The 14,878-nt window shown below is 40.7% G+C and overlaps 1 protein-coding gene and 1 long non-coding RNA gene across 7 annotated transcripts in view; one reads left to right on the top strand and one right to left on the bottom strand.

The window, feature by feature from the left end:
• The window catches only part of LOC107391321 (vitamin D3 receptor A), an 88,482-nt gene that overhangs the window by 47,043 nt on the left and 26,561 nt on the right, over nucleotides 1-14,878 (bottom strand). The gene's annotated exons all lie outside the window — the stretch shown is intronic.
• LOC139063338 (uncharacterized) lies at nucleotides 9-10,470 on the top strand. Of its 2 annotated transcripts, XR_011516707.1 has the most exons (4): nucleotides 9-3,591; nucleotides 3,662-3,743; nucleotides 3,926-4,089; nucleotides 4,183-10,470. It is a non-coding gene; the product is annotated as an uncharacterized lncRNA (long non-coding RNA). The 2 variants fall into 2 exon arrangements; XR_011516706.1 differs by having other exon boundaries at nucleotides 3,926-10,470.

Below are 14,878 nucleotides of genomic sequence, written 5' to 3' on the forward strand. Positions count from 1 at the left end.
TCACCCCCACGTGCTCGTACTAATATCACCTAACGTCTTGCAAATGTGATCCAGGGCATTCAAAGAAGTGGTAAATTATTGCATAAAAAAGGTTGGATAGTAAAAGTTTTATATCACAACTGTTTTTTAAAAATCATCAGTTTTATGGTTTTTGAAAGTACTTGGACCGCTTTACCCCACATTGTCTTCAAATTAGAAAAATAATTTAATGCACTAGACTGGCTTTAAATAGCACATTTACCTGCCACAAAGACTGCACCATGTTGTTATTTCACATCCAGAAAGAGGTAAATGCATAACTCCTTCAATATATGGTTGCATATAGGTGGTAGTAATTATGTTAAAGGCTTAGAATTATATTTATTGTAGACGAAATAGAACATTGAACATTTGTTTGCCACGTTTGCTCAACAGCATTAAAACGACTGCCGTTTAGTCCACATCTGATCTTTTAAAGCCGAAAAGCTCCTGCCAGCAGCCATTTGAAGGGGCTGTATCTTGCCATTTTACACCTTCCAGAGCAACGGTAGGCACACTGTGATGAAATATTACCGTTGGCACTAACGAGATGTTCTTTTTCATGAAGTTTAAGTTAGTTTTGTGAGCCTTCCCTTCAACCCGGAAATAAGACACTTGGATTTGATGACCCCTACCTCATGTTACCTCTGCTAGCTTTGTGGTTAGCATGCTAAATATTTGTTCAAATCTTTACTTTTTACACATGCTGTGGTTTTACTGTGTAACGGTGAAATCGGTCCCAGTTGAAAAACTTTCCCGCTGTGAACGTTCCATATGTTGTCTAGGCTATTCACTGGCATAGAGAAATGTAAAAAAAAGTATTTCACAACCAAAATAAACAACAGTTTTCCGTACAAACTAGTGTACCACAAAGGCATACATAAATATGTATCAGTTTGCTGTTAATTCCCTGAAGAATCATGTGCAACATTATTCAGTCATTTTTAGAGGAAAGTGTTCAACGTGTACATTCACACGTGTGGCTCGATCGGTTGTTAAAGCTACATTCCGCAACTTTTACACCTTAAATAATGTTTTTTTAAAGGTTTTGGTGTAATACTATCATCTAATATGTTCATTTTCGTAGCTGTGATAGCGTTATGGAGTCTCATGTCTGTTTACCACACTATACAGTTTTTGAGTGGCGGGCCGCCGACGGAAGCACTGACTGCGTGTTGCTTTACGGCAGTATCTCGTAGACGACCGGTTTAAAGACTTCAGCTATGGCAGATCCTCCAAAGAGAGCTAGAAACCCATTATCAGAGGAATCTAGGAAAAGAAAGAGAGAACGCGATAGAGAAAGAGGAAAGAACAGAATTAATATTGGGCCGGCTTTTCCTCGCTGGAGAGAGCTCTTCTAGAAAGAACGGCATGTACTACAGACTCTGACCTAGCCATGACGCTAATGAATAGGTAAGTAAGAAGTTATTTCACCGGGGTTACTGTGTTTGATCAGACGTTAAGTTGTAATATGGTACTGATAAAACTATTTATTAAATGTGTGTTTAGGTGGAAATCTTTTCTCAGTATAATTTTCAGATCCACACAACTGACTCAATCTCAATGTTAGCCACAGAGGCTAATGTGATGCTAACGCGTAAGAGTCAGATCTGTCGCATCAAGCTGCAAACCCCAGCGTTTAGCAGTAAATAAGTCAAACATATCGTCTCTATCAATGTGCCCCGAGTCAGCTTTTAGGTTTAAATTTGTTATTAGTCCTGTTTTTTTCTGATCATAATTAGTAAACATTATGATAGACCACGTGTCATCCACGTTGGTCCTCGACAGCTACTGTTCTGCATGTTTTAGAGACATCTCCGTTTCAACACAGCTGAATACATGGAATGAGTAGCTACAAGAACTTTGCAAACATTGATCACAGCTGAAAAATCCTTTCAGTCATTTGATTTGGCTGTTTTGAAGCCGAGATGTTTTGAAAACCAGAAGGATAGTAGCTCTCGAGGCCCAGTGTTGTTGAGACCTGGTGGTGACACAAATAGTCTTCGACGATGGATTAAATTGACTCTTATTTTCTCAGGTATGAAACACAGCAAGTTACTTCTACGCCAAATAAGAGACAAAATGAAATAGCAGCACCATCACCACCACCTGTATCAACTGTTACAGAGGGGTCTGGGTATGTTTAGTTTTTTTCTCTCTCCATTTAGATGATATGTAAATAATGTTGTGATTTATCAATATCATGTTGTTGGACCATTAGAAATTTATCTGATGTTGTATTTTTTTCTTTCTTTTTAAATCAGGTATTTCAATAATACATTTTTAACTAATACATTTTATTATTTAGAGTGGAGGAGATCAACATTGAAGGCGTTCAACAGGTGTGCTCTGAAAAAGAAATAGATGTGTTAGAATTCAGGTCGGTGCTACTTTCATTATAGACAAGATTTCTATGTATTTTTTTCTGTTATGCAAGTGTCTATTTTTTTCTCACTCATTTACGTGTTTCAGCATGCACTCTGAGTATGGCTCCAGAAGAGCTGCGAGACTGTTTGACTGAAGAGGATCTGAATGATCTGAGGAACAGCATGTAAGTTTTTAATCTCCTTTTATTGTTTTGGACATAAGATTGGTATTGTTTTTCTTTCTAACAGTGATATTTTTTCATTAATAGTGTTGAGATCGATGGATCCTGTGATCCAGGTGAAGAAGATGGGGACAGCTCTGATGAGGAAGAATGGACTCCCCCAGGTAATGTATGCTATAACATGGAAGACTGAAGGATTTATTTAGTTGAGCGACATCTCAACTATTTTTGTGTGTGTGTCTAGGCCATTCAGCACAGTATTGTACAGATACTAGAGACATTGTACATATTGTGACTGTTGATAAGCGGGAAACAGACAGAAAGTCTGTACTTATGGAGAAGGAGTGCTTCATAAGAACCATGGACGTCCTCCACGGGCTACCAGTGAAAGAACTGGTCACTGATGCTCACCCTCAAATAACAGCATTGCTTAGTAGGATTAACTAAATCCAAAGACTTTTTGTGATTTGTTTATTGATTTCTAAATACTGTACTATGTTATAGATCCAGATCGAGGGAAATACAAAGATGTCCATCATTCCCTCGACATCTGGCATGCTGCAAAGAATTTGGGGAAAAAGATTCGACGAGTATGTTGCTTTTAAAAATAGCTGTTATTATCCCTGCATTCTTCTATAACAGATTTCGGGTCCATGGATCAGTCTGATTGTTTTTTATTTGCAAAGCCTGGCATGAAAAAAGAAAATGGTGCGATCCTGGAATAGACAACAGACATAGTGAACCACTTTGGTATTGTAGTAAAGAAGCGACTACAGAGGAACATTTCAAGGTACAGTGGGAGAAGAGAACTTTGTTATATTAGTATTTCTTCAGCTAGGAATTGATGTTTTGTCTACCAGCACTAAAACGCCGCACATCTTTTAAAACTTGTCAATTATAATTTTTACAGACGATGTGGCATGGGGTCCTGCATCATGTGCGAAACCAACACACGTGGGCATCTGGTTCCTGTCAGCATGAGCCTTTGGACAGTTTGAGGTCTGATAAAAACTGGCTGATTCAAGGTAATCAAGGATATTTATTTCTAAATCTGAAATTATGATTCTGAACTCGCCTACTATATTACACATTCAGGTTCTGAAGCTCACCTGGCACTCGCAGCTATCGTTTGAAACAAACGGTGGTTAAAGGACGTGAAAAAGTTCATAACTTTCAGGTATGTAAATTATTGTCATTTACTATTGCTTGATGAGCACAGATTGTCATACATACACTTTTTTTGCAAGCACATCAAATTTTATTGACTCTACTTGATCTGTAGTATCTACTTCACTATAGCTAGCACACCAGAAAAGCTATACACACTGATTAGAAGTTTTTATGTGTTGTCTTCACCAGAACAACAAGTGACTTGGAGAGTTGCCAGAACCACGTCCTAATGTACGCTGGGAAGCGGTTTGCATACAGTCCACCAGTATACAAGACACGGACGTTGCTTGCTGCAATAGACTATAATCACCAAACCACCGACCTCCAGCTCGCAACCGTGAAGGAAACAAGATGTAGGTTTTAATTTTGGAAATATTTTCTATTTTTGAGGCCTAAATGCCACATTTTGAATTTGTTTCAAAACATGAAGTCAATTTCTATTCCAGATACCGGCGGCACTACAACAAGAAATCTAAGAACTGGAGTGTCTACACTACAAAGGAAGCAAAGCAGTACAGTTACATTCCACAACTGCAGAAAGCCATTGTTCAGAAGCGAATGTCGAGTGGAGCTGGACTTCCCAGGGCACAGACTCTCAGACCAGGTGATCCGAGACTTTTAAGCCTGGTTTATGCTTCTCCGTCAGCTCCGCAAGGGACAGACTCGCACGGATTGACGGAAGCGTTTTGCTCTTTTACTTCTCCGTCTCCTGGAGAGCGTTGCAAAGCAATTGCCCGGCAGGACCACAGAGGGCGTAGCGCTGTTCTGTGGTATCCTGTCATGTATCGGTTCAAGATCGTTTGTTTAAATTGTGTTTTTTGTGTTTATAAGAGACTTTTAACACGGACATATTTGTCTCTCATTCTCCCACCTCTTCATGCGCTCCCCACCTCTAAACCCACGTTTCCTGTCATTTCCGTCCACAAATAAAACGCTTGCTGCGCATCTTTACACTCCTCCAGTCACGGGAGGATGAAACGTTCATATTTTTAGAGTTTTTTCGCGATGCATTCTTCAAGCTTCTCCGTGTCTGCCGCTAGTTAAACTCGGCTCTCTTTGCAATGGCGGCGCTGTAAACAGCAGCGGCATCCTGACCAATCACAAGCTTGTGTAATCCGTTTCGTTCAACGGATGTTTAAAAAAGTGGGCTCGACTCCGTACGTACTTGCGTGCCTGCCGGATCCCGACGCAAGGACGGATAATGGCGTTGCGTGTCTCCGCACTGACGCAGACGGAGAAGCATAAATCAGGCTTAAGGGCTGCTTGCAGCAACAAATCCACCACCCACAGAAGAACTTGTACAGGCACATGTTTCTAGGGGAGACTGTGTCCCCCCCTAAAATAATAAAGAACATAGAAAAATGAACTGATGGTGTTATTTTTTTAAACTATTTATTTCACATTTTCAGAGTTACTTACAATAACAAAAACAAACATTTTAATTACTGAAAATGTTATTTATAACTATGATAACAAGACACCCATTTAACGCAGCTAGACGATGTACTCTAAATCCTGTGTAGTGATCAGGAAAGTACTTCTGATCCTCCATACGCAACACCTTGGAATCACAACCCTGTTACCCTTGTCCGAGAGGGCCGTGCTGCCAGAGGACAAACTGTCTGTACGCTGCATGCCGGTACTGCCGTTGCTCGACACCAGGTTCCTGGGCATCAACTATAGCGAAGATGTCGTTCCAAGCTGCACGGGCCGGCCTCAACACTCCTTCATCTAATATGTAGTAGTCCATGTATGCCATTTTGCTAATGCAGTCGTCAGGTGCCATTCTGCAGCAAAGCCTCTCTATGTCACTATCCATCTCCCTGCAGTTGTTGCATGTGCACCAGTGTAAGTTATATATGTTTTCAGGTTGAAGAGTCTCAGAAGGATCTTGCAATGCCAACACATCAAAAAGCAAGCCTGGTAATCTTGACATCACTGTTTCTAGCAGCTGGTCTTTTTCTTGAGCTGACAATAACTTTATTTTTGGCCTAGAAAGAAAAATAAACTATTTACTTGGTTGATGAGAAGATTATTTTTTTCTGGGGTAGAGGATAGTTTACCTGCATTTCAGTTTTGTGTGTCTCCTGAAGATTTCCCAGTCGTAATTGTCTGTCAGGATCCAGGTCTACTGTGAACCTAGATCCTCTGCTTTTAGCCCTTACTGCCCCTCTCCCTCTTCCACCCCCTCTCCCTCGTCCTCTCCCACCCCCTTTCCCTTGTCCTCTCCCTCTGCTCTGCTGGGGTTCTGAGGATGAGGATGTAGAAGATGCCATTGATACCTATCGAGAAGTTAAAATAATATAACCTAGGCATTTGTTATTTTATATGAAATGCAAATGCTGTTTGGCAACACATTTATACTTGTCACACTAATATTACTAAATGTAAAAATTACATTACTGTGGTTTATTCATCACTACATAAGCATAACACTTTTGTCACTGTTATAGTTAATTAAATACTACCTCTCTTCGACTATTTAAGTACAGATTGTCATATTCAACATTTTCACGGACATGCTTGTTATGTGCTTCTCACTGTTAAGTGCATTTTCGCCATTATTACATAACCAAATGATTAAGATAAATTGGTAACATTAAAATATTAATACTTCACCTCGCTGCTCATTGCTGATTTTTACTGATGATTTACAAGCTCAAACGCCGCTTCATGTGTTTGTGTACGCAAGTTGGAAAATAGCCAATGCGCGACAAAGACCTTTGACTTTGCGACAGTGACGTTACGCAGCTGGCCTGGAGGGGGCGACAGAGACCTTATATCTGCTAAGTTGTGGAACGGGAATTTAAAATTTCACTGTATGTGTAACAATACCTTTAAGAAATCACTCACAATTCTCTACTTGTGGTTCTGAAATTGTGCTTCACAGGAAATTACATTTTGAAATTGAAGTGAGGCAAGAACACAAATGGTTAAATCCACTGCCCACTTCAAAGTTAAATGTTAATGGCCGATGGATTTTAAAGGCCGGCCAATTAAAATGAAAAATTGACTTGACTTCAGGCCAAATTAATTTCGTAATCTTTCCGCACAGACTGTTAAATGGCACTCTCATGTCACAACCAGTATTTTGACTTTTCTGTTATGTTTACAAGACATTTGCTAAAAGAATGGAAAATGTAGGGATGCAAACATGTTTTTTTTAACAGCTGTGTGACTTATTTCTCACTCGGCACTCTCCATCACCATGTTGATGACAGAGACACTTTTATTTGTAAGCTAAACTTCTGGGTTGCTTGGACAAATTTCTTGGATCTGTATTGGCACACATAACCTACCTACAGACTAACCAACACATATTTCACATAGCTTACCATGATTGAGTTTAAACTACGAGGGCAACATCTGACACCTAATACAACAAACTGCCTGTGGTCCAGTTCAGCAGATTTGCCTGCGGTTCCTTCTATGTAACATGCACCACACCAGCAAGAGCAAACAGAGTTTATTACAATCTTACATAACTCTCCGAGTAGCTCCAATAAACTACAAGCAGAGGTTAAAAACACCCAGAATGTCTAAGAACACCAGTAAACATCCGTACATCGTTCTAAAACTGACTGTTTTTAAACTGCAGTACAGAAACTTTGGTCTCTAAACTTCTTCGCTCCCCGTTTCTCTCTTCATCACGGATTTGCTTTCTTAAAATTATTTTCTTCCTTTAAAATTATTGCATCATGTTAAAAATGTTTCAGAAATAATTTGATCAAATGCAGATTTTCTTAATTTTGACATCATTAATAAACAACACACACATTAAGTGATCAAATCTACTTTGAGTTTCAGTTAGGGCTGCACAATATATCGTAAATATATCGTTACTGCGATATCAGGTATATAGTTTAGCATGCACAATATGCATATCGCTAAGAACAGATAAATATCGCAATGAATGGTCAGCTCAATGTTTGCTACACATAATGCATTCTGTCAATCAAACGGAAGCATGATGTTTTTTTAACAAATCAAATAAAGCTCTTCACCCATGTGGCCAAATGGGTGGGTTCTCTTAGGTTAGATGCCCGCCCCCGAGGCGGAAGGCACTTAATTTTTTGGGGGCAGCAGTAGCTCAGGTGGTAGAGCGGGTTGCCTCATGATCGGAGGGTCATGGGTTCGATTCCAGCTCTCGCCAGGGGTATCCTGCTGTTGTGTCCTTGGGCAAGACACTTCACCCAACCTGCCTGTGTTAGTGGTGGTCAGAGGGGCCAACGGCGCCAAATGGCAGCCTCCCATCTGTCAGACCTCCCCAGGGCGGCTGTAGCTACAAGTAGCTTACCATCACTAGCAGTGTGTGAATGTGAGAGTGTGTGAAAGCGTCTTTGGGGGTCTTGAAAAGCGCTATATAAGTTAAATGCATTATTATTATTATTATTATTATTATTATTATTATTATTATTATTATTCAGGGTTTCCCTTACATAGGCGTAGCTGTGGCGGCCCGCCACGGCTGAAATCCCACCGCCACGCTAGGGATGCACCGATCAGGTTTTTTGCTGCCGATCACCGATACCGATATCATAGAATGCTGATCACCGATACCGATCACGTTCATTGGCCAGAAATTTTCTACAACATTATAATGAGTGCTACAAACTACATAATCTGGGAATAAAGGAAATGTAACCTAATCTAAAATGGTCTGTATGACCCCCAAATTCCACTACCTCCGCTCCGCTCCGGTCCGCCCCCGCCTTCCGCAGCCACTCGCTTCCGAACTCAATTTTTACTGGTACCCGCTCTACAACGGCTCCACTCCGGTGCGGAGACCTGAGGGGGGCAAACAAGCATGCGCGGGATTTTCGAGATCTTGCGATACAGTCCGAGCAGTAAACGCGGAAGTTAGATCCAAACACCCGTTGTGTGGGAGAAGCATCTGCATGAGCTGTTTAATCTGCCCATCATTTGTGTTGAGAGATCAGCAATGTTTGGATCAACAAAGTGTGACAGCTTTGATAGTAGAAACTGTATTTATGGCTTATTTTTGTGCATTTAAACTTCAGCCGCCATTGATAGTTGTTAAAAGTTGTTAAACCTGTGCATATGAAACAAAAAACGCCTTTTGTTTATCGATTTATTGTGAAAAACGGAAATTGTGCTCGCTCCTTTTCCTGTTGGGCCGTTGTGATTTCTGTCCATTTACTGCGGAGGTGCTCCGGCGTCCGGCGAAAATAGGATCAATTCTATTTTTGCCGGATGCCGGAACAGAGGGCGGCGCACGGCGCCGCACTGCCGGAGCACGGCCGCAGTAGTGGAATTGCTCTGATTGACTACAACGGGACCGATTTTGCTCCGGCGTTCATGTCGGAGCGGAGCGCAGCGGAGCCGAGGTAGTGGAATTTGGGGGTTAGGGTTGTCACGGTGTGAAAATTTAACCTCACGGTTATTGTGACCAAAATTACCACGGTTTTCGGTATTATCGCGTTTTTTTTTTAAACATGCTACATTTTCACACAATTAAATAAACCCTGTATATCAGGAAAATATTGTCCTCAGTTTGTGTCTAAATTTTGCCTAAAATGTGTTATTTTGTAATTAAGTTGTTTATTTGTTTACATTTTCCCCTTCAGTCTTTAAAATACCAATATTTGCCCATAACTTCTTATTTTATGTCTGTTTGATGTCATCATTTTAAAAATATTAGATCAGATGATACTCAGTACTCAAGTAGCCTTCTAATCAGATACTTTTTTACCCTTACTTGAGTAATCCGTATATCAGGAAAATATTGTCCTCGGTTTGTGTCCTTCCAGTGAGCTTTGCAGATGTGGGAAAATGTCATCAGGCAGTAATCGTTGTTAAATTCATAATTATTCTCGGAGAGAGACCAACTCTTATCTGCCCCTGGGAGCCCCGTGATGCATAGCATCATTTCAACATGGCGGTGTCCGCGACACGGTTTATATGCAGGTAGCGGCGCTGCGGCTGCTTTTTATAGCGACTCGTTGCATTCTCCCTCAACCCAAATCCTCGGATCACGCATTTTAGCTAAAACGCTAACGTTAACTTGCCTTGCGTTGACTGTAGAGTTGTGGGTGATGGTCACGCAGATGTGTCATGAGATTTGAAGCGTTGCTGCCTTTCACAGACACTTTTTCTGCTCGTGCTGCAAACAGGATAGCCGTCCGTCTTCCATAAACTCCCTCGGCATTCTTCACATATCTAAAATATGACCGTACTTCCGACTTTGTCTTCTTTGAGGGATAATAAATGTCCTCCTGAGCGCTGCCGTCTCCTCCTTTGACCATTATTTCAGCTTTAGCTTCAAGAAAGTTTTGTTGTAAACAAAGTGCGCATGTGCCGCCGGCAACTTCAGCCGATGATACGGTGGCTGGTAAGGGTCACCGCGCCTACACCGCAGCCACGGTAAACCCACCAAGATAATATAGTTTTTTTAAAAACAAGACGGTTATTATTGTCAACTTTTTTTCTTTTTTTTTTTTTTTTACCGGGGTTTAGCGCTACACTGGTTACCGTGACAACCCTACCTGATCGGTTTGCTCTGATCTATTTTGAAAATTCCGATCAAAACCGATAGGGGCGCTATCGGCCGATTACGATCAAATGCCGATCCATCGGTGCATCCCTACGCCACGCCTACAACATCCCAAGTTTTATTGATGTTTTTTTTTTTGCGCCGTTTCCGGAAGAAGCAGCGGGAACTACTGTGTTGTTGCTTGTGATCACAGCCGGCAGGTAGCAAGGAGGAGGAGGCAGGGCAGGGTGGTTACAGCTATGAGCGTACGGATAAAGCATTTTTGACGAATACGAGCAAGAAACGAGTGTAAAACTCGTAAATATCTGTAATCGTGCTGAATGAAATTCTCATTGGGTAACTGACTGTCTTCAAGCTCTGTGATTGGCCAGTCAGATAGAGCGCCCGCCCCTCCCTACACACAAAACTGCAGCCGGGAACTCAGTCAGCTCGGCCCAGGCATCAACGCACACACACAGACAGTAAAGCCGGGCGTACACTGGGCGACTTTTTCACTTTTTTGAGCTGATTTTCCACTCGTGCGAGAATCCACAAGATCGGGGCGAGTTTTGCGCTGAGCGTCGTGCAGTGTACAGGGGGTTACGAGAGGCGATTAACACCACGTGACCAGCTACCGATCAGCAATCGTGAGCTCGCACGGACTTCTGGAGTGTTTGATATTTATCTCGTTCCTCGTGAGGGTATCGCACTGTTGAAGCGGCGCAGCGAGCAGCTGTGACCCAAAAAGTATCAGAACCGCTCACGGCGCATTCGCAATCCTGCATCAACTCCACTCACCCGCTATTTACCTAATAACACATGTTGTTCGTTTTTATTTCTACACGTTTTTTTTACTCACAATAATTGTCAAGAAAGCGTGTTTGTCGTGTTCATGTCAAATTAAACTGATCACTAAACACAGATTTACTTTCTTTATTTCGTTTTCCTCATCCAACCCTCATAAATCCCTGTGTGTCCTCCTGCAGCACTCCCGAAGGACAACAGGCAAAACAAGACAAAAAAGTCTGACGTGTTGTGTAAAAACTGCTATTTTTAGCATATTTTAGGTCCGACGTGTTGATACCAGACGTACAGTGAGCACATGACTCCTGAGATCTACCCTGCGCTGAAGTCGTACAGTTTGAGCTGAAGCTGTGTTACGAGTGAAAAAGTCGCACAGTGTCCGCCCAGCTTATTATAATGTTCACTGTAATGCATCTTGATGTTCTTAACAAATAAATAAAAAATATTGGTCAATAATGCCAAATATGTAAATTTGAGTTTCTGTCATTTTTATGCTTAAAAATACTTCATTAAGTCTACTAAGCAGGGGTGTAGAACGTTTTTAATAAGGCCAGCCCAGTAATGATCTTGGACCAAAATAAAGGGGGCAGAGAGTCAAATAAAGGGGGGAAAAGAAGATGTTTTTCCAGACGCCAAGAAAAATTAAATGCCAAATCCACCCTGCAAAGTGTGTCACTGAGAGTTTAAAACAGAAATTATTATTGTGCAAATATTGGTGTATTCACCTTTAATACTAGTTATTACAATGCAGCAGTCGCTGGATTGGTGCAGTTCAAAGTGGAGCGCATCAAACAAAATAATATTAACATAAAGGTGAGGCGTGTCATCCCCCCCCCCCCCCCCCCGCCAACACCACCTCCACCACAGCTGGAAAAATTCCTAGGGGAAACACTGTTATTATTATTATTATTAATTTTGATTTTTAGCAAACACCTGAGTTAGCTTTGTTCTGTTCGTTTTGCTGATTCTGCTTTTCCTGGGATCCACTGATTGCCTTTTCTTGTTCATTTTCTTTTTCCCTTTCTTCATATCTTTTGCTTTTCTCATTTTTATGATTTTTCTGTTTCTTTGTTTTTGATTGTTTTTGTTCCTGAGTTAAGTTTTTATGTATCACAAGTAGGGCTGCTCAATTAATCGAATTTTAATCACGATTACGATCTGAGTTTTGAACGATTATAAAAAACAAAACAAGCCGATTATTTGCTCCTCCCGCTTGCGCTGCCCTGAGTTGCAAATGAAGCGCTCCTCCACAGTGTTGCCAACTTAGCGACTTTGACGCTATTTCTAACAGCTTTTCAGACCCCCTTCTTGACTTTTTAATCCTAAAAGTACCTAGCGAACACCTCAGAAACATCTCTGGTAACCCTTAGCTACTTTCTGGATAACTATCGTCGACGTTTCCTGCAGGTTAGCTAAACACTCCGCCTGCACTCCGGACCGTTCTTCAGGACATTAGGAAAGGGAATGATGTAGTGATGTGTCGGTCGCTAAAGACAGCTCTCGGAGCCGCCCTGCTCCCTGTTGGATTAACCAGAGTGAGTGACACACACCGCACCTGCGGACTCCTGAACCGCTAAAAACAGCTAAATGTGCGCGTGCGGCGCGCTAAACACACGTGCAGCTTGCCCCTTATTGCTGTGAGACCGGGTTGGGGGGTGGGGGGTGCAGCTGTGGTTGGGACAATTATTACATTAACTGATGGACTTGTAAATAAATAGTTTATAAATAAGGTAGAAATAACTTCCTCACGCTGATAAATAATAACTAATCTCTCTGAGGACACGGTGCTAGTGCACTCTCCTACAGCACCTTGACACAACTCAATAAATGTTATGCAACATTTTGTGAACATCAATTTATTTGCATTTATTTGTTATAAATGCCACTGTATAATTCTTGCTGTCAGTATTTGCAAGATATTGGTATTTGGTTCTGTACTGGTTAGACTTAAATGAGTTAAACCAAGGTCTGTAGCCCTTGGGTCATAGACTATGAGCTATAAGTATATTGGTCTTTTATACAGGGAATCAGGAGTTCTTTTAGTGATCATCTTGTTTCTTATTTTTGTCCTGATTGTGCCCTGAGCAATTTTATGACTGAATAAAAACAAATAAAATCAACATAAATTGAAAAATCGTCCTAAATAATCGTGATGTCAATTTCAGTCACCATAATCGTGATTATTATTTTTGCCATAATCGAGCAGCCCTAATCACAAGTACTAACATCGCAATATCAATCACTGTTATCGAATATTGCAGGTTTTCCTAATATCGTGCAACCCTAGTTTCAATTTGTTGCTTTAAACACAAACTATTGATCACCTCTAATGTGCATATCTCCCGCTAACAAAACTACAGGCAAAAAGACCCACAAACAAAAACCAAAAAATGCAGTGAAGTCCTGGTAAAGCAACTCAATAGAAAATCTAGTGTTTGATAAGGTGGATAAAGACCTTCCATTCACTGTGTTTTAATTCTGATTCCTGTCCAGCTACGTCCTGATGATTTCCAATATCTTTCCAAGAACTATGCACCATTTTCTTCTAGTTTTCAGCTAAACTGTGATGTCATGTGTTTATAAGTTTAGGGTGAAAAGCCTTCTAGATTGTCTCCAAAAAGGCACCAAAATGACCATCATTACCATGAGTTTTCTTTCTCCATCACTGGGAATCTACAAATAGCAAAAGTCACCATCTTAGTCCCTGTCGCTCAATAAATACTTTCACAGAGCAATGCATTGGTGTGTTAATAAATAAACAGGGTTTTTAATCACTACTTAGCTACGGTGTGCTCACTGACCGAAACTGAAGTATTGGATTTTTTACAGTTGAATCCAACCATCACAAGCAACCCGTCAAGCTTTAAATCAGCCAATTCCGGTCACTTGCTTAATTGGAGCATCCCTAGTGATGGATGCTATGAATGCAAATACCCTTAAAATCATGCATAAATGTATTTTAATGAACAGCTAAATTAACATAATGCCAAATAAAATCACTTTAAGTGGGACAAAGCGTAAGTCTACACTGTCCTGAAATGGAATAAACATTTAGAAATCAAAATATATACTTTATTAAGGTTAAATCACAATCTAATAACTTTTTTTACTTTTTTACAGGTTACTACAAAATGCAATAAAATCATTTCAATATGTGAATAAATAAACCAAAAAGATAAAAACTATGTCAAAGAATTTAGTCCAAACAACATTTCTGTATACATTTCAACCAGCTCATACATATTTCCTATGATACACAGTGCTCTAAAAACCATACTAATACACTGCCTGGCCAAAAAAGTCACAACCTGGAATTAACTAAGCAAATAGGTAGGAGCCTCCAATTGGATAATTACTACATGGGTGAATATCTTTCAGTTGCAACTAGGGCTGCAACAACAAATCGATAAAATCGATGAAAATCGATTAATAAAAGCGTTGGCAACGAACTGCATCATCGATTCGTTGTGTTGCAACCCCACCCCACCCCCCCCACCTGCACAAATAGCAGCTGTAAGACATTTTAGGTGATAGCATGTTGTTTTTCTGCTACTGAACTATTTTCTAATAACGCTGTGTTTAATAAAGTGAAGGAAGGAGAGAGAAAACGTTTCCCTAGCAGTTTTTTAAAATTTCCCCATGTAATCCGATTAATCGATTAATCTTGTCGACACCCCATCCGATTCATCGATTATCCAAATAATCGTTTGTTGCAGCCCTAGTTGCAACAAGTTATTTGGCCCCAACTAGTCCAACACTCCGCTGCCAGAGCAGAAGTTTGAACGTGAAAACCTTCCCGACACTCTGTGTGCGTCTCTCCATTACGGAGCTCACAGAAAAGTATA

This window comes from Nothobranchius furzeri, chromosome 15 (assembly GCF_043380555.1).
Source record: "Nothobranchius furzeri strain GRZ-AD chromosome 15, NfurGRZ-RIMD1, whole genome shotgun sequence".
In the NCBI taxonomy this organism is placed as follows: domain Eukaryota; kingdom Metazoa; phylum Chordata; class Actinopteri; order Cyprinodontiformes; family Nothobranchiidae; genus Nothobranchius; species Nothobranchius furzeri.